Below are 23,953 nucleotides of genomic sequence, written 5' to 3'. Positions count from 1 at the left end.
AGGCTCTGGGGTATTTACCAGCTAAATAAGATATAGAAGATTCTGCTCTCATGGAATTTACATTGGCTTAGAGGGAGACAGGAAAATGAACAAGTAAATGAACAAGGTTTGTAAATAGTGGTCAAAGAATGCTTCTGTGAGAGGTGACATTTGAGGTTTGAATTAAACAATGTGAGGCATCTGAAGATGTGAGAAAACAATCCAGGCAGGCGGAAGGGGTTGGCATTTTGAAAAATAGGAAAAAGACCAGTATAGCTGAAACACAACAAACAAGGGGTAGATTTGGTAGAAGATTAAATCTGAGAAGCTGACAATGGCTAAGTTATTTAATACGTGATTTTTATCAGTAGTATTCCAGGTGGAATTGAATAGAATGTATTGTACTGACTTCTATTTCCTTTTGCCTCTTCTCCCTAAATATGGGTTTTCCATTGCTAACCTCCTAAGTTAAAAGTAGTAAACTTGTTATTTCCTGATTCCAGTGAATATCTCTTTTCCTGTCCCCGTCTTCCACACTCATTGTAACTCCTTTGGTCACAAATGACCAAAAAGCTAGTTTGGTTAGTGATGTATTAAAGAATTAATGTATTAATGGGCTAGATTCTCTGGGTTGAGATTTTCCCTCTCTATGGAAGATGGATTTTGCAAAATGAGCTTTGCACATGAAGGGCAAATCACAGCACGATTCTGGCTCCTTGCAACAGACAGATTGCAAATCCAAATAAATTACATGCCCTCCCCTGGTTTAGCTTAATTTGAATTACTATTGTCTAATATGAATTTCCTGAATTGTTAATCATGATTTATCAACAAGTTGATTGGGAAACTACAAAACTACTAATCCCGGTCTGATGACACCTCACAAAATTGCAGTGATTCCCATACCTCGCTACCTTATGAAAGGAAATTCTGAAGATCTCAGAAACAATTGTCAGACTTTCTCAAACAGATGTGGAGCCCTTGATTTTATGGCTTATAGGTTTTCAGAAATGAATCACTTTTTTTTCCCTGAAAATCACATGGCTTTTTGCATTAAATAAAAATAGGAGAAAATGAGGATTTGAAGGAAAGTTATAGACAAATATGAATAATTTTGTGCTGTGACATTATAAGTCTTCCTGCTTATGTAAAATGGATATGCCACTGTTTGGAAATTACAGCGCATAATGGATTAATTTGCACCTGTAGAGTGATTGTCAAGGGGAGTCTAGGTGATAGTCCTCAGTGAAGCTTGATTTTGAATTTGGTACCTACTCCAGCTGGGAAGTTAGGCTGGTGAAAAAACAGCAGGAACAAGCTAAATGTGTGCAGAGACTGGTGGTGGTGGTGCTTCTTCTCAGCCAAGAAAGCCTTGTATGATGTCTGAGCACTTGAGCTGGCTTGGACCAAATAGCTTAGGCATTATTTGATTTGGACTAAGTAGCCCTGAGATGAAATGGCCTTTTATTCAACTTTGTTAAACTGGGGTATGCTGGGGCTTGTTTCTCTGGAGTTTGCCAAGTGAAAGGATTGGCAGCCTCGGAAACAGAGCAAGACATTTCTGCCACATCAGTCTCTCGATGGCAACAGTTCGAGCTAATAGGCAGCTTTTCAACTCTGAGGACTATACTGTTTGCTCAGTGTTTCCTTGCTTGTTTGGGTACACGAAAAAGAATAGGAAGAAAAAGAGGCAAAGGCCATCTCTTTACATAGTGCAGCTAGGGCCCTCTAGTGGATGCTAGTGAGAATGCAGGTAATTTGAACAGCAATTGGAAAGATTTCATTATTTCTAACCGTCAGATAACATGGTGCATACCCAGGCAGGACTGGAGGAGTTAGGGTTCAGTGGGGCCTAAAGCTTATACAGTTTTAGATTGGATGGGCACTTTTAGAAGAAAATGTAAAATATCTTACTTATGTAAGTGTTACAAAAACATGCAAATATGTAAACACATTACTAGAGTTGTTTCCTATCTCCCAAGTTTCATGAATTTCATGGTAAATTTGCCTCTGGATTTACCTGTTCTATGTTTGCTGATTTTAACTAAAATTGAAATTATGGAAAATGTATTTTTTAAAATGTTTGAGAATTGCAGCTTTTTAGTCTATAAAAGTTATTTTGAACAAAAAATGTAATATACTTTGTAAGTGTGATACAAAATTCAGACTTAATTCACAATTCTTTCTTAGGAATAGTTACTCTAGCTTTTATAGCATTTTGCAGAGTGAATAGCCTTTTTTATTTCCCAGCTGAGTTTCGAACTGTATATACTAAGTAATGTAGAATACATTAGTCTTTAGCTTATAAAATCTTAACTGAGTTATGGTAAAGTGCGAAGTTAGTAAATGTTAGTGAATAACATTTCCCTCACTAACCAGAAGAAAGTATTCTAATGATCAGCATGGTCAATTCTACTAATTTATGGCTTACCTATATAAATAGGTGTGTCCCATAATTAGAAATGTTTTTTATCAGAAATGTGTGACCTCACCACTCAAAAGAATAACAAGCTAATATAACAGTACTGCGTTTATTAGGCTCAGATTCTGAGAGGTGAGCTGAGAGACAACCTGTAAGGCCATCTGATCAAGTCTCCTAGGCCATTAGACAGATCAAGTGTTGTATTCTCCACGTTTTCTTCACATATAAGGATGGCTGATTTTAAAGAAAAACTTAGATTGAGCTTCTTGATCTCTCCCAATATTGAGACAAACTACCTGAAGGATTAAAAACTCTGGATGATTATCCTGAATCACTAGATGTCTTTTAAGTTGAAATGGAAGTTAATTTTATGTTGGCAAGTATAAATTATTTTAACTTAAAATCCAAAAAAATAATAGCTAGCTTTTAGGTTTGCTTTTATGACGTTTCAGGCACTGGTCTATGTATCATGCTAGTGCATGTACTTTCCATATATTATTTCCTTTATCCTGGTAAAAAAAAACCCATTGAAGCTGGTACTACAGGTGAGAACACTAAGGACCACAAAGGTTAAATAAGTTTTCCAGAGTCATTTAGCTAGCAAGTGGCAGAACCAGGGCTCATATCAGGCATTCTGCCTCCCTAATATATTGTCTAACTGTCAGAATGCCCTGAGGAAACCTACTGGCGGTGGGAAGTGGGACAGATTAATGCGTTTAAAAAGGAGGAACATAGACACAATTATGAAACATAACTCTCAGAAGACAGTATCTGAAGTCACATAGATGTTGGTATATTAGATAGGGCACTTGACTTGTAATTTGAAACTCCTGAAGAGGGGTGGTAGTTAAAAATGTAAGAATAGAGCTGGGTATAGATCCAAAAGAATTGAAAGCAGAATCTTGAAGAAATATTTGCAAAGCCATGTTCATAACAGCATTATTTGTGATACCCAAGTGCCCACCAACAGATGAATGGATAAACAAAACGTGGTATATAAATACAGTGGGATATGATTTAGCTTTAAAAAGGAAGGAGGCCGGACATGGTGGCTCACGCCAGTAATCCCAGCACTTTGGGAGGCCAAGGCGGGGGATCACGAGGTCAGGAGATTGAGACCATCCTGGCTAACATGGTGAAACCCCGTCTCTACTAAGAAAAAAAAAAAATGCAAAAAATCAGCCAGGCATGGTGGTGGGTGCCTGTAGTCCCAGCTACTCGGGAGGCTGAGGCAGGAGAATGGCGTGAACCCGGGAGGCACAGCTTGCAGTGAGCCAAGATCACACCACTGCAGCCTGGGCAACAGAGCGAAACTCTGTCTCCAAAAAGAAAGAAAGAAAAAGAAAGAAAGAAATGCTGACACATGCTACAGCATGGAGGAAGTTTAAGGACATCATGCTAAGTAAAACAAGCCAATGACAAAAACACAAATACTGCATGGTTCCACTTACATGAAGTATCAGTAATAGAGTTATAGAAATGGAAAGTAAAATGATGGTTTCCAAAGACTTGGAGGAGGGGTGAATGGGGGAATCGTTTAATACAGACTAAACTGTACAATTAAATATGGTTAAGATGGTAAATTTTATGTGACGTGTATTTTACCACAATTTGATAGGAGTCCAAGAAAGGAATAAGAGTGAAGGATCACGATATGGCACCTTGGGAAGCACTAGAAAGGAGGAAAGAAGGCCTAAAAGTGAGACTGAGAAAGAATGGTCTTCCAGCGGTGCCCCAAGGGGTAGGGACAGACATTCTTACAAGTTCAAGGTAGCTGGTAAAGCTGGTAGCATACACACATACCTTAGGTCTTATTGACTTAAAGATATCTAGTCACATCAGCCACTTGTAGAGTCTGATTATATTTCAGTTAGTAAATGAGTTATTTTACATTGGGAGAGGATAGTGGGCAGGGCAGTAATATTCCTAAGTAAGAACATCTCTCCTATGGTTTAAGTTCTCATGCTGGTGAGTCTTAAACAAGAAAGAGCATGCCATTAATTTTATCTTTAAATTCCTATACAGATGGTGCTCACAGATGTTTCCAACAACAGACTTCTAAAAAAAATAACAATTTTACTTGAAGTTTAAACATAAATATGCACAGACTTTGTAGTGCTTTGGCATACCTCTTGTTTTTAAAAATAGCACTACCCTTTTACCTGCGTGGGGTGAGTAAGCCTTTGTTTAGTTACAATTTTCTCTTTCTTTCTTTTTCTTTTTCTTTCTTTTCCTTTCTTTCTTTCCTTTCTTTCTTTCTTTCGTTCTTTCTCTCTCTTTCTTTCTTTCTTTCTTTCTTTCTTTCTTTCTTTCTTTCCTTTCTTTCTTTCTTTCTTTCTTTCTTTCTTTCTTTCTTTCTTTCTTTCTTTCTTTCTCTCTTTCTGTTTTGCTCTTGTTGCCCAGGCTGGAGAGCAATGTTGTGATCTTGGCTTGCCACAACCTCTGCCTCCCAGGTTCAAGTGATTCTCCTGCCTCAGCCTCCGGAGTAGCCAGGATTACAGGCATGTGCCACCACGCCTGGCTAATTTTGTACTTTTATTAGAGACAGGGTTTCTCCATATTGGTCAGGCTGGTCTCGAACTTCCAATCTCAGGTGATCTGCCCACCTTGGCCTCCCAAAGTGCTGGGATTACAGGTGTGATCCACCGCACCTGGCCACAATTTTCATATCTACAGTACCTTACCATTGTTGAGGATGTTAATGTACACTCAAATGTGGTTTTCTCCTGTAATTTTTATGAATTTAATAAGAAATTAATACGATGGCTTAGGAATCCAGCAAATTCTAAAATAATATGAAAAGTATACCTCCTCAGTTTAGGAAGAGTGTAGTTAAAATGCTGTAGACAGCAATGAAAAGGACAGAAAGGCAGACGTGGCTCTAAACTCCCACCAGCAGAATTAATTCAAATATATTGAGCGGATTCCATGTGCTAGATACTGTACCTGGGGAGACAGCAATGAACAAAATGCTTTCCCAAGGAGCCTTATTCCAGAAAGCAAACAAAATATGTGAATAAAATAGATGGTAGCAGTTGGGGGCAAGTGATTTGGAGGTAAGGTGACTCAAGCTCTAACCTGATCCTGTAAGTGGGTCCAGGTGCTTATGAACTGTTCTTAATGGTCATTCAACTCTGTCACTGTCCCACTGCTAAAGTTTGCCTCTTCTTTATCCCATGTGTCCTGAATTGCTGTTGCTTTCTCAGCTTCTTCCATGACACAGGCTAACCTTGAAAAACCAGGGTTGGTCCTTGTCACTTTGACACACCTCCCGACTTTGCTTTTGTGGTTCTGACTTGTCTGTGAGAGTGCCTCTTCCTCCAGGATATTCACTATCCATTTCAGCAAATATTTATTAAGAATGTCTTACATACCAGGCACTTTCCAGGTGCTGGGGACACAGTGGTGAACAAGACACATGTGGTCTTTGCCTGCACAGAGCTTACTATCAACCTAGGGAAAAACAACAAAAAACATATAAACAGTCAAGTGAATCTGATGATAAATGCTATAATGGAAGCAAATAGGATGCTGAAATAGAGAATAATAGGGGAATGAATGTAGATATATTGATCAGAGAGTTCCTCCTTGAATGTGTGCCATTTGGGTTAAGATCTGGAGAAAGAAAGGAATCAGCCCTTGTATTGATGCATTTGTGTGTGTGTATGTGTTTGTGTGAGAGGAGGCCACGAGAACCCCATGTGCAAAGACCCTTAGCTAAGGGGAGCAAACCCCAGCACCTTCAAGGACCTGCACAAAGGCTTTTGTATCACTGAGTAAGTGTTGGAATACAGGGTGGTCTGAATCTGTTTCTTCAACAAAGCTAATGCTAAAATCTTATTTGACTCCATTATTTAATTTTTTTCTCCCACAAATCCTCTCTCAAAAATCCAGGGCTTTTCTTTTCTTTTCTTTTCTTTTCTTTTTTTTTTGAGATGGCCCCTTGCTGTTGTTGGCTTTTTCTGAAGGGGAAGGGTGCTGACTTAGCCAGAGACTTCTGTGATTTGTAGGCGTGCTTTACTTGTCATAGCATCACACATAACATACATATGTTCCCATTGGGAAATTTTCCATGTGGGGAATATTTTTCCACAAACATTCTGTTTAAACAAAATTTCAAAATCATAATGAGACTTCCCTAATGAAATTTGCCTACAAAAATAGGCAGTAAATTTTAGTGGTTCACATGACTGCAGGACCCACCATATGGCATTCACGTGCCTGAGTTGCTGGTGTCCATCACTGGAGGAAACTGCTTAGTTGAAACTACCATGTTGGAAACCATGTATCAGTAGGGCATAATTGGTTTTACATTACACAATAAAACGGGAGAACCTTATACATACCTCTTTTTTTTTTTTTTTTTTTTTTTTTGAGATGGAGTTTCACTCTCATCATCTGTGGTAGAGTGCAGTGTCAAGATCTCGGCTCACTGCAACCTCTGACTCTGGGTTCCAGCAATTCTACTGGCTCAGCCTCCTGCGTAGCTGGGATGACAGTCAGGTGCCACCACACCTGGCTAATTTTTGTATTTTTTAGTAGAGATGGGGTTTCACCATGTTGGTCAGGCTGGTCTCGAACTCCTGACCTCAGGTGATCCGCCCGCCTCGGCCTCCCAAAGTGCTGGGATTACAGGCATGAGCCACCGCGCCCGGCCGGGATAATTTCCCTCAATGCTGGGTATTGGTACCTTTGAAAAAACATCAGTCAGCATTGCTCCTGAATCATCTCTCCCTGTCTACGCTGAGTCCTCTCCCCCAGGCTCTTCCTTCCTTAGAGGTTGTCCTCTGAGCCTGCTTGGGGGCTGGGGGAACCAACACTTCCAAGTGTTCACACCAGGGTTCTTTCTAGGCTCTCATAGAGTCCCTAACAGCCCTCCATGTTATGCCAGGCTTACTAAATGGCTTCACGTCTTTCCAAGACGCTTGCCACAAACACATGTGCATGGTAAAAACAAACAGTTTCATTTTTTTGCTCCTATAAAGTTTTCCTTTTAAGTCTAGATTTCAGTTTCTTTTAAAAATACTTTGTTTTTCAAAACTGCCAGATGGACAAATATTTAACTACACCCTCTATTGCCCTGGAGAACGTCAGTAAGCCAGCACACCTTTGAGCTCCGTTGTGTAACTATCCGTATTTGGAGATTTTTTTTTTCATAGTATATTTCCTACCCAGTGGATCTGGCTGCAACTGTTGATATTTTCACAGGAAGGGGTTGCCCTCCTCTGTCTGTGTACGCATTTTGGGCTCAGTAGCTGGGCCAAAGGAAATATTTGTAGTAAAGGCCCATCTGTTAAAGAAATCAAGTTCCTTTCATTTCCACTGTGGGGTATTCTTCAGCAATTCGACTGAAGAAAGAAATGAGCATAAATGGTCGTTGGTGGTCTTTTTTTTTTTTTTTTTTTTTTTTACCTAAGCAGGATAAGTTTGGTGAGGAGAGAACTTGACATGAGTCTTACCAATCTGCTAAACAAAAGAGAAGTATGTTCTTATGGTGTTAGTATGCATTTCTTTGATTATCATTGTAGCGGACTATTTCTGCTTATACTTGTTGGGCACTGGTATTTTCTTTTCCTTTTAGGTTTCACGTTTTTTCTTGATAGGTAAGATTTCTATAATATATGTGTTACATATGGATATCTCAATATGTCATCATTAACCCTCTGTCATATACATGTCCAGGTTATTTCTGATCAAATCTGTCAATCTATTCCTTTCTGTCAGGTTGAGCCACATAGAGTTACTGTTTCTGTCCATCAAACATGACAAAAAACCCCAGCAAGGACATACGGTTCAACCTAAATAGTTTGTAAGCCTTTGATGTCATATCTAGAGAGTTTGTATTAATCTTATATTATATGATGTTGCATATGTACTTTTCTTCGTGCCTAATAACCTATACTGTTTAAGAATTGTGTTTCTTTGAAAATTAATGCTTTATTCCTCCTTTTAGTACTAGACTCCCTTCTAACATGGTTCAGTTTTATCTGATTTGGTATCTTTTGCATTTGTTCTGATTCTGGTACTGTGGTGCTCTTACCTTTCCCTAACTCCTTTGAGATTCCATTCAAGAATCGCTCCCTTTGGGAAGCCTCTTTGACCTCTTTGGCATGGCCAAGTGCTAATGTTCTGTGCTTCTTTGGAGGACTACTCTTCCATGGAATTTATCACCTCTACAAAGGTTGTTGATTTCTCCTCTTCTAATCTGGGATCATGTCTTATTTACTTTCAAGTGCTAGGATTTAGGACAGTGGTTGCCTCATAGTAGATCCCCAGTTATTGTTCCTTTTACTGAAATTGTACTAATTGATCAGGATTTTCCCATGGACCAAGGAATAAAGCAGTTATTTCTACTGCTTAATGCTTAATGCTAGGTGATACACATCTGAGCAGCTGCCCCAGCCCCACCACTGGTAGAAATAACAGGACCACTAGAACAAAATGTGCTGCGTTTTGCATTGCTATCCCACACTCTTTATAATTAGTCGCCTTTCTTTGTATTTCATTTTTCTTTTTATGTTTTTAAAAAATAACCTCCTGCTTTACAGTTCTACTCTCTGACTTTGTCTCTGCATCCTCTTTTCCTGAAACCCATGTGTGGAGTGCGATGCTTAACTATTTCATGTGTATGTGGATTACACATTGCTGAAGCATTTTTCCTGTTAGTGTTTTCTCCTTCATGTTACTTTAATACAGATTAGATATTTGTTAAAATATTGCCATTAGAAGAGTCAAATTATTATATTCATATTGGACCGCAGACATTTTCTATTTGGGGAGGTGCTCTGCATTTTACCTGATCAGGAGAATATTTTGCAGACTAATGAACCTCTTTTGTGGACTTCACTTTTTCCCACCTTGTAATATTCTTTGTTGTCCACATCTTTTTTTTAAATCAGTTAAAAAAATTAGACTCCTTTGATTTGTCACATTGATTTTTCCAAAACTTTCAACTGATACCTGTTGCCTTTTACCTCAGTATGACTCATCATAAACTATTTATAACAAACAAAAACAAAACTATTTTTATTGAATTATATAGCCTACATAGGAAAAAACACAGTAAACAAAATAAATGCAGTGTAAGAATAATGATGAAATGCAGAACTACGTACACGTTACTCAGGAAAACAAATACATTTACTATTCCCATTTCAGACAAGCTTGAGCACGTGAGGGTGGTGTGGCCATAGACACCATCCCCATTTCAGTCGCGTCTTCCTTTCTGTGCAGGCCTTCAGAGGTGGCTGCTATCCTGAATATCATGTTTGTTATTCCCTTGCTTTTCTTAATAACTTTTCTTTAAAAAAAATAAGCTTTTTTGGAATTCCTAAATATTACTTAGTTGTATCTGTTTTGGTAATTTAAGTAATGAGATCACATTGTATGAATTCTTATGTAGCTTGATTATATCATTTATCATTATAGTTTTGTGATTCACCTACTTCAGTGATTAGAACTTAAGTTCATTCTTTTTCATGGCAGTATAGTATTACATGATATGGGCATATCACAACTTATTTTTTCATTTTACTTATGAGGCACACATGGGGTTTTCCAGTTTTATTGCTATCATAAGCAGCATAATTATAAATATTTCATACGTATTTCCTGGTACATGTAGGCAAAAATTTGTCAAGAATTAATACCTAGTAATAGAATTTCTGAATCAGAGGCCAGTATGTGTTCAACTTTCCTACATGATTTCCAAAGAAGTTTTACTCATTTACATATCTGCTTTTAATGGATGAACACCCTCTTTGCTCTCTATTAATGGCATTGCTTGATATTATTCCATATTTATATTTTTGCCAAACTTGTAGTCATGAATTATATCTCATGATTTTAATTGGTTTCTTTGATTACTAAAAGGGTCAACACATTGTAGTCTACTTATGGGTCATTTATTTCTTCTCTCTTGTAAAATTTGTGATTATTTCTTATTTTCTCATAGTGTTTCTTACTGATTCTTGGAGTTTTTTTTGTATATGCTACATAGTAATATTTGTGTTGTGTCATATCCAAATTTATAGCTTATATTTTTACTCCCTGATGGCTTTTGAGGATAGAAGTTTTTGATACAATCTTTCCCTTCATAATCTACCCATTTTGTGCCTTAAATAATTCTTTTACCCCCAACATAAAAAAATATTTCCCTAAATTGCTTTTAAAATTTTGCCTTTCACATATGTGTGCATCATTCATCAAGAATTGATTTGTGTGTACGGTTGATGAAGGGATTTTTTTCCACGTATGTAGTCAGTTGTTCCAGTGCAATTTATTTGTAAAAGTTCATTCTTTCAGCTGGGTGCAGTGGCTCATGCCTGCAATCACAGCACTTTGGGAGGCCGAGGCAGGTGGATCACGAGGTCAGGAGATCAAGACCATCCTGGCTAACACAGTGAAACACTGTCTTTACTAAAAATAGAAAAAATTAGCCGGGCGTGGTGGCGGGTTCCTGTAGTCTCAGCTACTCTGGAGGCTGAGGCAGGAGAATGGTGTGAACCCGGGAGGTGGAGCTTGCAGTGAGCCAAGATCACGCCACAGCACTCCAGCCTGGGTGAAAGAGCAAGACTCCGTCTCAAAAAAAAAAAAAAAAAAAAAAGTTCCTTCTTTCTCCATTGATCTACGTTGTGAACTTACTCATATATTGCATTTATGCACTCATCATTCTATTTTGGGGCTCTCTATTTTGTTCTAACAAACAACTAGGGCTTTGCCTCAGATTCTGTTTGTTAATCACTACTCCAATACCTATCTATCTTCAATAATATGGCTTTATAATTGAAGTTTGCTATCTGGTAGTCAAGTCCCATGACATTATTCCTCTAATTAATTAGTATGTACAACTATTGGAACTTCGTAATTCCCTACATATTATAGAAGCAGTTTGTTAGGCTCCATATATAATACACACACACATACACACGCACACATACATGTGCACACACACACACGGGGTTGGAATTTTTATTGGAATCAAATTTATAGATTAATTTGTGATCAAGTAACATTTTTGCAATATTGACTATTCCAATCTGTTAACTATTTTCACTTACACTATTCTTTTATATCTTTCAATAAAATGTTACAATTTTCACCATTGAAATCATGCATATGATTTTTCTTACTATTGTAACTGGTAGAAAAAAATTTTAATTAAAAACACTTAAAAAACATTTTAAAGCTTTGTTGCTGGAGAATAGAAATTCAAATGATTTATCTGCACTTATTTCATATCCAACAATCTTGCTAATTGTGTTAATAAGTCATAATTCGTTGGAAGATTCTTTTTTATTGCCCATAAACACAATTATATCATAGTAAATAAAGATCATTTTGCTGCTTCTTTTGTAATTCTTATGCTTTTATTTTTTTTTTCCTTGCCTTACTGTATTGGCTAGGAGATCTAAAGTGAGAATGAACAGAAATGGTGATAGCAGGGATCTTTGCCTTTCTTTGCAAACTCAAAACCTTCTTCTCAGACTCAAAGGATTAAGCATTTCAATGTTGAGAATTAGAAGGGCTCCCTTTATCTGACCTAGGCCTTAATATCACTTAAGTCCCTAAGAAATTAGTTAAATCACTGGAGGTGAAGGAGAGGATGTTAAACTAATCTAAAAGGTTATATTTGTGTCACAAAACATACTAGAAGCTGTAAGTAAAAATTAATTTCCTTTATGGAGAAATAAAGTGGCATGCCTTGCATACATGAGTTTGTAGACGAAAGCTCATGCCCACTACACAGTGAATAGATTCAAGAAAATGACACTTATTTTAGTGCAGAAAGCATCCTCAGAATTTTAGGTGAGCATTTGCTGGCTTTCTCTGTGTGCAGTCTCTTAAGGAATTTATTTGCAGAAAATTCTCCTATTTAAGAGCAACACAGTTACTGACAGCCTAACTAGTCTTTGCAGCATTTCCTGTAGGAAGGGAAGATGACAGGGTGTTTGTAGGGCCCCTTAACTGTCTGTATAAATGTAATATAAGTGGCCCGGTATGCTTTTTCACTAATACCTTAATAGGTATGTGTAAGTTATGGAAAGAAAACAGGACAATAGTATTATCCAGCTGTCCCATTCTGAAGGAAATCAGAGCCTCTTAAGTCTTACCCAGTAAAACCACTAAGTTCCATGACAAACAAAAACAGAATTTTCAGTACTTGTCCTGACGTAGGGAGGGTTTTCTGTAGAGTAGATGTTTTTCCCTCTTGAAATCCACTTGGAGACTATAGATGTCAGTCCCAAGACATAATAAATCAAGGACTACCTCTGTTTGGCATACATTTGTCACAGTGGAAGTGGTCTGAGGCTTTGAGCAGCCTGGAGCATGGATGGACTAATGGATAAGGGAGATGGATAACTCATACCTCTGGGAGAGGAGAGAATGAACAGTGTACAACAACCACCGGTAACAGATGAGGACACCTAAACAATGAATTTTATCTATAGACACATTTCATTCATAATTACCCAGAGATAAAAGGTGGCATATCCTGTATTATAGTCAGGGATCAAATTTGAGAGACAGGATTACTCAGGGAGGAGGGTCTTGGGGAGCACTGTGCAGAATATAACTGAGAGATTGTGAAGTTACCAATATGGAGATCAAGGTTAGCCTAAAGAACAGATTTCATAATGCCCAGCAGACATGCATCTAGGGCAGAGTAACCTGGACTTTGCCCCAGGAACAAACATTAAAAAGTTGCATACATTTGTCATCGTTTTTAGAGATTCATTATCTCCCCAAAGAGTTCCAAACTGATTATAGACACAAGTGTAATTGGCGCTTTGGGGAGTGGATTAATAGTAAACATTGTAAAGTTCCCAGAGTCGCACAAAGCCTTCCTTTTGGTGTTATAACCTTAATGTATAGCCTTACTGACACCCTTAATGACAACCTTAACAAGAAAAAATACAAGTCATAATTACACTTTATCAAGTTATCACTTATGAATTTCAACTTGGCATGCCAGTGCTGTCTCTATGGTCTTATGCCAAGAGGTGAAAGAGAATAGAAGACAGGAAAACAGAATTTCTGGTGAGAGGTCATGTGGCAGAGCCATCTTTTTCTTTGATCTAACATTGTCATGATTCTTGTCAAAATTATTTGCAGTAATTATGGCTTTGCTGTGGTTCTTCACTGTTGAAGAACTGTATGCATGGAACCAAACATCTATCCGATAAAGAATGGAGCACAGAACAAGTAAAATTCTTATATCTCCTTTTAACTTCAGGATTCTGGTCATGCCAAATGGTTGTTAGAGAATTAAAAATGCTTTAATAGGCTGGGCTCATAAATCCCAGCACTTTGGGTGGCCAAGGCAGGCAGGTCACTTGAAGTCAGGAGTTAGAGACCAAGCCTGGGCAACATGGTGAAATCCCATCTCCACTAAAAATACAAAAATCAGCCAGGTGCAGTTGCATGAACCTGTAGTCCCAGCTACTCAGGAGGCTGAGGCAGGAGAATCGTTTGAATCCGGGAGGCGAAGGTTGCAGTGAGCTGAGATCATGCCACTGCACTCCACCCTGTGGAAAAGAGCAAGACTCTTGTCTCAAAAAAAAAAAAAAAAAAAAAAAAATACCGCTTTCATACAATGTTCATACTATAAATTCATGCACATTTTTAGATCCTGGCTTCTTATTTGCCTTACTAGAATTATGCATTTGAGTTCTTTTTACATAGGGCATAAATATAAGTAATATAACACTAAAAAATATATGATCATACAAAATGATAAAAGTATAGTATGAGAATATATAAATTATATTTATACAGTTTCTATTACACAAATGGGTGAATTTCATATTATAATCTAGAAATAAACTATGTACAGGTATGTGAGCCTGTTCCAGTGGATACAGTTGAGTTTAATCGTTTTATTACAGATTAGAAACCTCTGAGTCTGTTTCACCTTTGTATCTCCCAAGCTCCTTAAGTGCTTATCAAATGAATAAATACATGGAGTGAATAAATTTATAAATGAGCTAATGAATATATCAATACCTGGTATTTCTGTAGGAAAAGCGGTTAGTACATGTTGGCATATTTGGACTTTGTGCAATATATTGTGAAATAGACTCATTTTAAAAATATTTTTATGTTAATATATAAGATTTTGAATGTTTAACATTTTAAAAATTGTTTTTGTCATTGCTTAAAATTGACCTATGTGCAATTACAGTCACCTTTAAAATAGTCAGTTTCTCTCAATACCAATTCTATTTTCTTGATGTCTTAGACATTAAAAATTTTTTAAAAGATAAGAAAAAATACGACACTTTTCTTCCATAACCCCATACCCAGACACTGAAAATGATGCTCTCTCAATTCAATTTATATTTACTACCTGCGGGGTTTATTTGCCAAGATTCCTTTCAAGCACAACTCATACTTTTCTACTTGTGAATTAAAATATACCCCCTCTGTTAACCAAAATTATGTCTCAGACTATCCAGCTGGCACAACAAGGATCGGATAAGTGGTGCTGAATTGCCTCTTCACAAGAAGTAAGACAAGAGCCACTAGTTTGGCTCCCTGGGGATAGAGAGTGAATAGATCTTTATCTTTTTTTCTCTTCTCATCACTCTACAGTTTGCCCCTTTCTTTCATGTCTTTTGATTCAAGAAGACAGCTTCTGTTACTGTTCATCAGGTGGAAAATGGCTCAGCTCCATGTGCTTGGAACTTTGTGTCCAGGGCTGCTGAGGATGATAGTGTCACCTCCTGTTGAGAAATCCATGGAGGTACGTTCGCCAGTCCAGTCATTACCCAAATTAAGCCAGGCCCAGCGAATCCTTTGTGGCTCTTTGGTGGGGCTTTTTTTTTTTTCTTCTTCTTTTGCTGAAGGTTAACTGAGAGCCCCTTACTCCCCTCTTCTGCTGGGTAGAAATGTTTCCTTAATCTTGCATAGAATCTGAGGCCGATGAGCCACCACACAGGTTGAGAAAGGGATTTATTTGAGTACCCGACCTCCTATGTGCTTTGGAGAAATAAGTGAAATAGAATTTTCACAGAGTGGTAAGCCATTCTTTAAACAGTTATTTATTGAACATGTATTCCAGATGACCCAATTTAGGCATAAACCTTGATGAAAAAGTCAAAGTTTCTGCCTTCAAGAACTACGTTCCAGTAAGAAGAGACAGACAGTAACCAAACTAACAATAATAATAATAATAATGATAAATTAACAAGATAACAAGCTATGAATAAGTGTGAGAAAGAAAATAAAATGGGATAATTTCATAACACGTGACAGGGTAGGTTCGTTTGCCCCTGAGTGGGTGTCACAAGAGCTCTATATGAGAAGGTATAATGGTTATTATTGCTGTGCAACAAATTATTCCCAAAATTAGCAGCTTAAAAAACAAACATGTATTCTATCTCGTGGTTTTTGTCAGACAGAAATAATGACTTATTTGGGTAGTTCTATTGGGTAGGTCTTATTTGGGTAGGTTTCTTGTGAGGTTGCCATTATCTGATGGCTCAACTGGGCTGGAGAATCTGCTTCCAAGATGGTGCACCCACACAACTGTTGGCAAGAAGCCTCAGCTCTTTCCCACATGGATCTTTCCATAAGATTCTTATGAGTGTCTTCATGACATGTTGACTGGTTTTCCCCAAAACAAATGATCTGAAAGAACAAGGCAGAGCAGCAATATATTTTATGTCTCAGCCTTGACACATCATGAGTCACATGCCACCATCTCACCATATTGCTGGTCACACAGATTAATGCTGATGCCATGTGGGAGGAGACTATTACAGGGCATGTATACCAGGAGTAAAGGTATTAGGAAGATATCATTCTTCCTACCACAGGAAGGGACAGTTGCACTGAGGCCAGAATAATTGCAAGGAATCAGTTAAGTGAATACCTAGGGAGGAGGGCTTTCTATTAAAGGAAGCAGCAGTTTCTATGACACTGAGGCAGGGGAACCTGGGTGTTGCCAAAGAATAGACATAAGTCTAGGCTGAATAAGCAGGAGGGTTGTATAGGATGAGTCCAGTGAGCAGGGGCCAGATGACATGGACCTTTTAGGGGTTTCAAATATATTCTGAATGATTGAGTAAACTGTTAGAAAGGTTTTTTATTGTTTGTTTGTTTTTGAGATGGAGTCTCGCTCTTGCTGCCCAGGCTAGAGTGCAGTGGCACCGTCTTGGCTCACTGTAACCTCTGCCTCCCAGGTTCAAGCGATTCTTCTGCCTCAGCCTCCTGAGTAGCTGTGATTACAGGCACCCACCACTACCCCCGGCTAATTTTTGCATTTTTAGTAGAGACGGGGTTTCCCCATGTTGGCCAGGCTGGTCTTGAAATCCAGACCTCAGGTGATCAGCCTGCCTTGGCCTCCTGAAAGTTTTAAGCGGAGGAGTGACATTAACTGCATGACTACATATTGAACAAAAATACAATTATGAGAAAAGAACTGGATATGACCTGTAAAATTGCAATACTAAACAGAAAGAATGAGTTAGACTAAGACTGTTGACTTCTACTCTTGATGGTCATATTATGCAAACTCATAAAGGTGAGACATACAAATATTTATTCTACTTTGTTGAATAATAGAATAAAAGTGATCCAGGGATTTCAATATGAAGTGTGAGCATCTCTGAATTAGTTCTGACCTCCTATTCTGCCATCATGAAAGAGGTTCTACTGTTGACCAGATTATTTATAGGGAACAAAATCCACAGGGAACTACAGGCAAAAATATATTTTACAAATGTTTCAAGGGCCAAGTTACATTCCTGCTGAGGTGTTTTCCCTATTATTTGTCAGATGTAGGGCATCACTCACTCCGATTTTTCTAGTTCCTTTTTCGTGCTGTTAGAATGCAGGTTTTAACTCATTTACAAAATAATCACTTTAGACATAAAAGAATAGCCCACTCTCCCAGCTCACTGGCCAGTGATGAGTCTTGCTCTTTATAAAGTGGTTTTGACCTCCAGAGAAAATGCAGACTTTCATTTAAAATGAGATTATTCTGCTCTGTTGCTCGGTGCAGGTGTTGAGACTCTGGCCATGGTTCACTGACTTGGAGAAGGAATGTGTTCAGTTTTTCTTTTAAACCAGACATGCTTGCCATGCCCCTGCTGAGTCCCTCAAAACATTTCAATGGTAACAGAATCTAGCAGATAAAATCCCAGTCGTGTGCAAAATTAACATTTTCTCCAGGCCTAATGGTTTGATGAGACATTCTTATCTCTTCACTGCTTACTTACACTTCTTTCTTTTTACTTAAGAACAGGAATTGTGCTTTTTAGAGCCTTGTGTATAATGTACCAGCTCTTCAGAAATGATTGTACTAAACATTGTTCTTATTATTATTCAAAGTATTTCTAAAGTTGGAATGTAACTTCATTATAGAGTTCAAAAACTGTATCTTGGTTCACTCGCTACCTCTGCCCGCCCCCGTGTACTTGCTATGCTTTCATTCATCCTTAAGTAAATCATGTGCTTTTGTGTCTTTACTCCTTTGTATACATGGTTTGCTCTGGCTGAGATGGCCTCTAACCTTACTCCTCTCATGAACTTACATTTCTTTGTCAAAGTTCAGTGCAAATATCACTTTCCCTGAGAAGCCTTCTCTGATTCTTTGTTTTTTTTAATTTTTAATTTTTTAAAACTTTTTTTGGAGATGGAGTCTCGCTCTGTCGCCCAGGCTGGAGTGCAGTGGCACACTCTTGGCTCACTGCAACCTCCGTTCCCTGGGTTCAAGTGATTCTCCTGCCTCAGCCAACTGAGTAGGTGGGATTACAGGCAGCTGCCATCATGCCTGGCTAATTTTTGTATTTTTCTAGAAACGGTTTCACCATGTTGGCAAGGCTGGTCTTAAACTCCTGACCTCAGGTGATTCACCCGCTTCAGCCTCCAAAAGTGCTAGGATTACAGGCGTGAGCCACCGTGCCCAGCCCTCAGATCTAGCTCCTATTGCCACAAACCCATGCTAGGACATTCAGGCTTCCATTAGAGCATTGTGTTCTAAGTACTATAGTTGTTTAATTTTATCATTCAACTCATAGTCCCTGATATATCATAGACTTAATACAAGTTTATTATTATTATTATTATTATTTTTTGAGACGGAGTCTCGCTCTGTCACATAGGCTGGAGAGCAGTGGCGTGATCATGGCTCACTGCAACCTCTGCCTCCTGGGTTCAAGTGATTCTCCTGCCTCAGCCTCCCGAGTAGCTGGGACTACAGACATGCACCACCATACCAGGCTAACTTTTGTATTTTTAGTAGGGCATTGTTTCACCATGTTGGCCAGGCTGGTCTTGAACTCCTGACCTCATGTGGTCCAACTGCTTCGGTCTCCCAAAGTGCTGAGATTACAGGCTTGAGCCACCACACCCAGCCCAAGTTTATTATTTAATGGCCCAAAGCCATTTTAATCAATGTAAAATATTTCAAGGTTTCCCAGAATATTTGTTCTGTGTCATTTGCTCATCAGAATCTTGTAACAGCTTTGAAGAATAGGAAGCAACTTCAGATCAGCTGATCTCAAGAGATTTTAAATACATTGAAGTGGGAAGTAATCCCTATCTTTTTTGTACACCCTAGGAACTATGGTAACAGTAGCCAGGAAGATCTGAGGTTCGTTTTAGGTGATGACTGTGATGATTGTTCTCATCACGTATTATCCACTGGAACTATTAGCAAAACTGATACATACAAGGCCATTGTCCATCATGTGCATTTAGATTAGGTGACCTAAAATAAATGCCCATCCGTGTGGCTGGGCATTTAAAAAATAAAAGTATAATTAATAATCACACAAAAAGAGTAAGTTGTATAATAATCACTCAAAAAGAATATGTCTTGGCATCTAGAGTGAGAGGTGGGCTGTGGAGTTTTAGGTATTCTGTGAGGAGTGACAGAGATAAGTAGAGTCTGAGTAAATAGCCTCCTTGTGCCTTCCAAATCTTTGTGGCCTGGGGATAAGGAGCTGCAACCCAAAGTACTTAGAGAAATAGCACCCATTTATTTAGCCATGTAGTCATTTATTCATTCAACAACCATCTACAGAGCTGAGTGCTCCCTATGGGAAGCCACTTACTGGGGTCAGAGCCACAGTGATGAATGAAACAGGTCTTGCCTTCATGGTGCTTCCAGTCTAGAATGAGGGTAAACATGAATAACTTTTATTTACTACATTTTTGATAATTGTCATAAAGTAATATTCCAGAGTGTTATAAGAGCATGTAATGGTAGAGGTGGGTGTTAACTTAGAGGGCTTTTCTAAGGAGGTGACATTTAAGCTGAGCCTTGAAGGATAAAGCAGTCAGGCAAAGGAGAAAGGAATATGGGAAGATAGGAAGGGGGCAGGAGGTGAAGGGAAATCCAGTGCTCCAGGTAGGCAGAATAGCTTCTCGGGACTCTCCATGAATTTGCCATAGATGACTAACAGCGTTAGCTTTCTTAATTTTTTCTAAATTTGAATCATGTGGAATCAAATTAACTTTTGTCATTTGGTATGACTTTTTTTTTTTTTTTTTTGGCCAGAGAAGTATATAGCATTTGAAGGATTAAAATTGTCATCATTAATAGAAACACAGAACACTAAGTGAAATAATCTAGCCACAAAAAGACAAACAATGTGTTAGTCAATGAATATGAGGTATCTAAAATAGTGAAATTTATAAAGTCAGAGAAGAATGGTGATTACCAGGGACTGAGGAGAGGGGGAATTGAGAAGTTCCTAATCAATGGACATAAAGTTTCAGTTAAGCCAGATGGATAAGCTCTAGAGATCTGCTGTACACCATTGTGCCTACAGTCAACAATACTGTATTATACACATGCAATTTTGTCAGCGATATCTCATGTTCAGTATTCTTACCACAATAAAATAAAAATAAGATAAAAACACAGAACACACTGAAATTATTTTATTTATGCCTCTGCTCATTTTGCCACTTATGGGGAGGGTAAAGATGGGAGAGAAAGAGGGATAAAGAAGGGAGGGGATTCTTGGAAGGATTACTGGACAAAGGATAAAGGCATAGAAAGAAAACAAAGAATATAATGGAAACAGAGTTACGAGCTATATGCACCAACTATTTTTTAAAAACCGGTTTCCTTTCTTACTGGAGCATCAAAGGTAGACCTTTTTTTTGCCACTCCCTCATGATATAAAAATTACTCACAACCATTAATTTTTCTTTGTTTTGATATTTTCAAAGGAATTATTCTCCAGGTATCAGTGCCCAGAATCATATAATTGTGAGGGCGGGATAAAGTGAAGGCAAGAACCCAGACAAGCTTCTGTTCATTGATACTGTGTAGTGAAATGCAAAGTGGGGAGCTACAATATGAAAACAGAGAATGGCAGAAACTTCTTAGGATTCTGGTTTTGGCTACAGTGGACTCCTTAAGTTTGAGAGGTCTGGCAGACTTCAGCTGCTCCTGGTGTTGGAACTGGAGACAGACACCTGTTATCTTTCTCCAGCCAGAGAGGAAACAAGCCAACAAACTAGTTGACACTCAGTGGCAAGATAGGTTATTCATCCTCAAAGGGATATCAGAATGTGATGTCAGTTGATAATGACAGTGATAGTTCTGAATTTTAATTGAGTGGGTTGCTTGAACTTAAAATATGAGAGGAAAAGAGGTGAGAGAAAGAATAGTCACTGGTTAGGTGAGGTGATGACAGTAGTCTAATGACTCAGCTAATGGCTGGATATTAGAAAGGAAAATGTAAACATACAATAGATATTGCTGGTGTTAATTTCAAGGGTATTTTCCCTTGCTGCTCAACACTCATAATAGGCTTATGAATAGCTCTAAGCTGTCTATCATGGAGGAGTGTAAGCAATTAACATAGGCTTGAACAACTCTTGAGAACAGATGTTTGAAAACAAATGACAGGATAAGGAGGTATTGGAAATAAAGTTAGTGAAACTGGAATCAGAAGCCTATTAAATTTGGTTGACTTGATGTATATAATCAGATGGGACAGAAAAGCAATAGCTATTTAGCAAATACATTCACTTACATGCCAATATGTGTCACCATTTTCAAAGAAGGTTTTTAAAAACCAGTCTTCTTACTGTATTGTTCTACCTCTCATCCAAATGATTTCCTCTTGCAAATACTATGAGCAATAAATTTAATAAGCTGCATAAGGAACTTAAGTTAATGTCGGAAAGGTAACTTATATTCAGATAGTCTATTTGGCTACTATAGGACATCTAGGCATTATTATGCTCAAAGAAAATTTTAAACTTCTTGCCATTTAAAATTTTGATACTTTAAAATGTATAACATATTTTATAAGTAATATGAGTGGCTTTATTAACTTTTATGTTTTTTCTTTGCATCATGAAAATTCTAATTCACCTTTTCCACTAATTTCTGTTAAAATATTGAAGATCTCATGCTTGAATTTAAGAAAACTAAGTGGGTGTTTCATACTTATAAAGATATCTTTCTTTGCTATCATCCAAATTAAATATATTTCTTTGTTAAAACATTCTTTCTCTAGTATTAATAAGAAATGACACACCCACGCACCACTAATACAGTTCTAAGAATTTTTTCAATTTGGCATGAAGTAGATTTAAAATATATATTTTAGGATAGAAATGCTCTGCTTTGGGACATAGAGGATGGACGATGAAGTGGTTTTAAAAGGTGAGAAGAAAGGACAGCGCAATGATGCTTAAGGTGAGGGAGGGTGGCATGCTGGACCCATGTGCAGTTGGCAAGTACACCTGTCTAGATTCTCACTCAGAATCTGTTCAAGGGCCATCTTGAGCAAGTTACCTAGATTTTCCTAGTCTTGGTTTCCTTACCCTAAAAATGAGAGACAGTGGAGCCCATTTTACAAGAGTTTGTTTCCTAAGGGTCAAATAAATGTATGTGTTTAAAGCTTATAGAAGCTTTCGTGCTTGTATGCTTACAGGTGCAACCTCATCTATTAAGCTGAATTTATTTTCGTTTAAGAGGAGGCTATTTTTATGCCAATTTGGGGACTTTTTTTTGGATCGCTTACTGAGACTGAAACATCATTCACTCCCTTCCCCCAGCTTTAATGAAGTGTAATTGATAAATAAAAATTTTGTATATTTTAGTGTTCTCATCACTCACTTTTGTTATCTACTTACATCAGATAGTACAGATGGGAGGGGAGGTGCGGTCTGCTTTTGTCAATATGAATGAATTCTCTTTGACTTCTGAGAGGGGGCACACCATTCCACAATGCGTTTTTCTTCCTCAGCTCTTGGCCCTTTTTGTGGGGTGTGTGTGTTACTTGTCCTTTTCATTCTTCTCCTACTTCAGAATCTTTACAATTATGTCAAAGGTAAGTCACACTAATTGTGTGGGCTAGATCAGGGGTAAGGATTAATAAGAATAGGTGAGAGTGGCCTGAATGGTGGCTCACACCTGTAATCCCAGGCACTTTGAGAGGTTTGGAAGACAGAGGCAGGAGAATCACTTGAGCTCAGGAATTCGAGACCAGCCTGGGCAACATAGTGAGACCTTGTCTCTACAAGAAATTTTAATAAAAATTAGCTGGACATGGTAGCATGCACCTGTGGTCCCAGCTGCTTCAGAGGTTGAGGAAGGAGGCTGGCTTGAGCCTGGGAGTTTCAGGCTGCAGTGAGTTATGATCATGCCACTGTGCTCCAGCTTGGGCAACAAAGTGAGACTCGGTCTCAAAATAAAAAGAAGAAGGAAAAAGAATAGGTGTGTTTGGGTATTTGAGACCAGGGGTGATTATTCCCTCAGTTGATTCCAAGGCCCTTGTACATATTCATGGACATCTTGTACCTGGACTTGCTGTGATTGTGCCAGAATCAACACACAGCTTTACTTCTCTTCTCTATGCAGAACCATGTAAGTGCTGTAGAGGATATGAAAGTAAATAAGATGAAATCCCTCATGACTAAGAAATGTTTGCCTGCAAACATATACAGTGTTAACTGACACCTCCATGGAGATCTGTAATAAGTGCCCTGAGAGCTACTGCTCAAAAGGTTGGAAGATGAAAGATACTGTTGTAGACTCAGAGGTCTTCATGAGACTCACCTTTTGGAGTTTTTCTTTCTCGCAGTCTTGGAAGTAAATTTTAAGCAAAATAAACAGTCTTTGTACTATCTTCTCATTTCTTTAAATTTCATCTTTGTGAAATTAAATGAAGAGAAATAATATTTGTACAAATTTGGTCACAGTAACATTTTAGACATGTTAAACGTTTAAAAAAATGTAAGCAAACTTGGAGGAAAGCTACAAAGTCAACTAAGATGAAGGTATGAAAATTATTATGAAAGCACTTATGTCAAATAAAAATCAGGATTGTAATAGTTTTAAGTAAAAGACAAAAAACTTAAAAATAATGGTGGTCAGTGAGAATTATGATATCATTAGTTATTTTTAGTTTTTCCAATTGGCCTTAAAGCCATCGTCATGTTTGTGAATGCTTTAAAACAAAATTAAAGATATTAGATAATCAAATACAGTTATTACCATCAAGAAATTAAAGGTAAAGGAGATGGCCAAATAGGGACAGCTCCAGTCTGCAGCTCCCAGTGAGACCAATGCAG

At 38.0% G+C, this 23,953-nt stretch overlaps 1 protein-coding gene across 10 annotated transcripts in view; it reads left to right on the top strand.

The window, feature by feature from the left end:
- TRPM3 (transient receptor potential cation channel subfamily M member 3) overlaps positions 1-23,953 on the top strand; it is a 901,150-nt gene that overhangs the window by 161,796 nt on the left and 715,401 nt on the right. The gene's annotated exons all lie outside the window — the stretch shown is intronic.

This window comes from Pan troglodytes, chromosome 11, assembly GCF_028858775.2.
Source record: "Pan troglodytes isolate AG18354 chromosome 11, NHGRI_mPanTro3-v2.0_pri, whole genome shotgun sequence".
Classification (NCBI taxonomy): Eukaryota; Metazoa; Chordata; class Mammalia; order Primates; family Hominidae; genus Pan; species Pan troglodytes.
The sequence above is the reverse complement of the archived record's forward strand: the minus strand, read 5'-3'. Positions and strand labels throughout refer to the sequence as shown.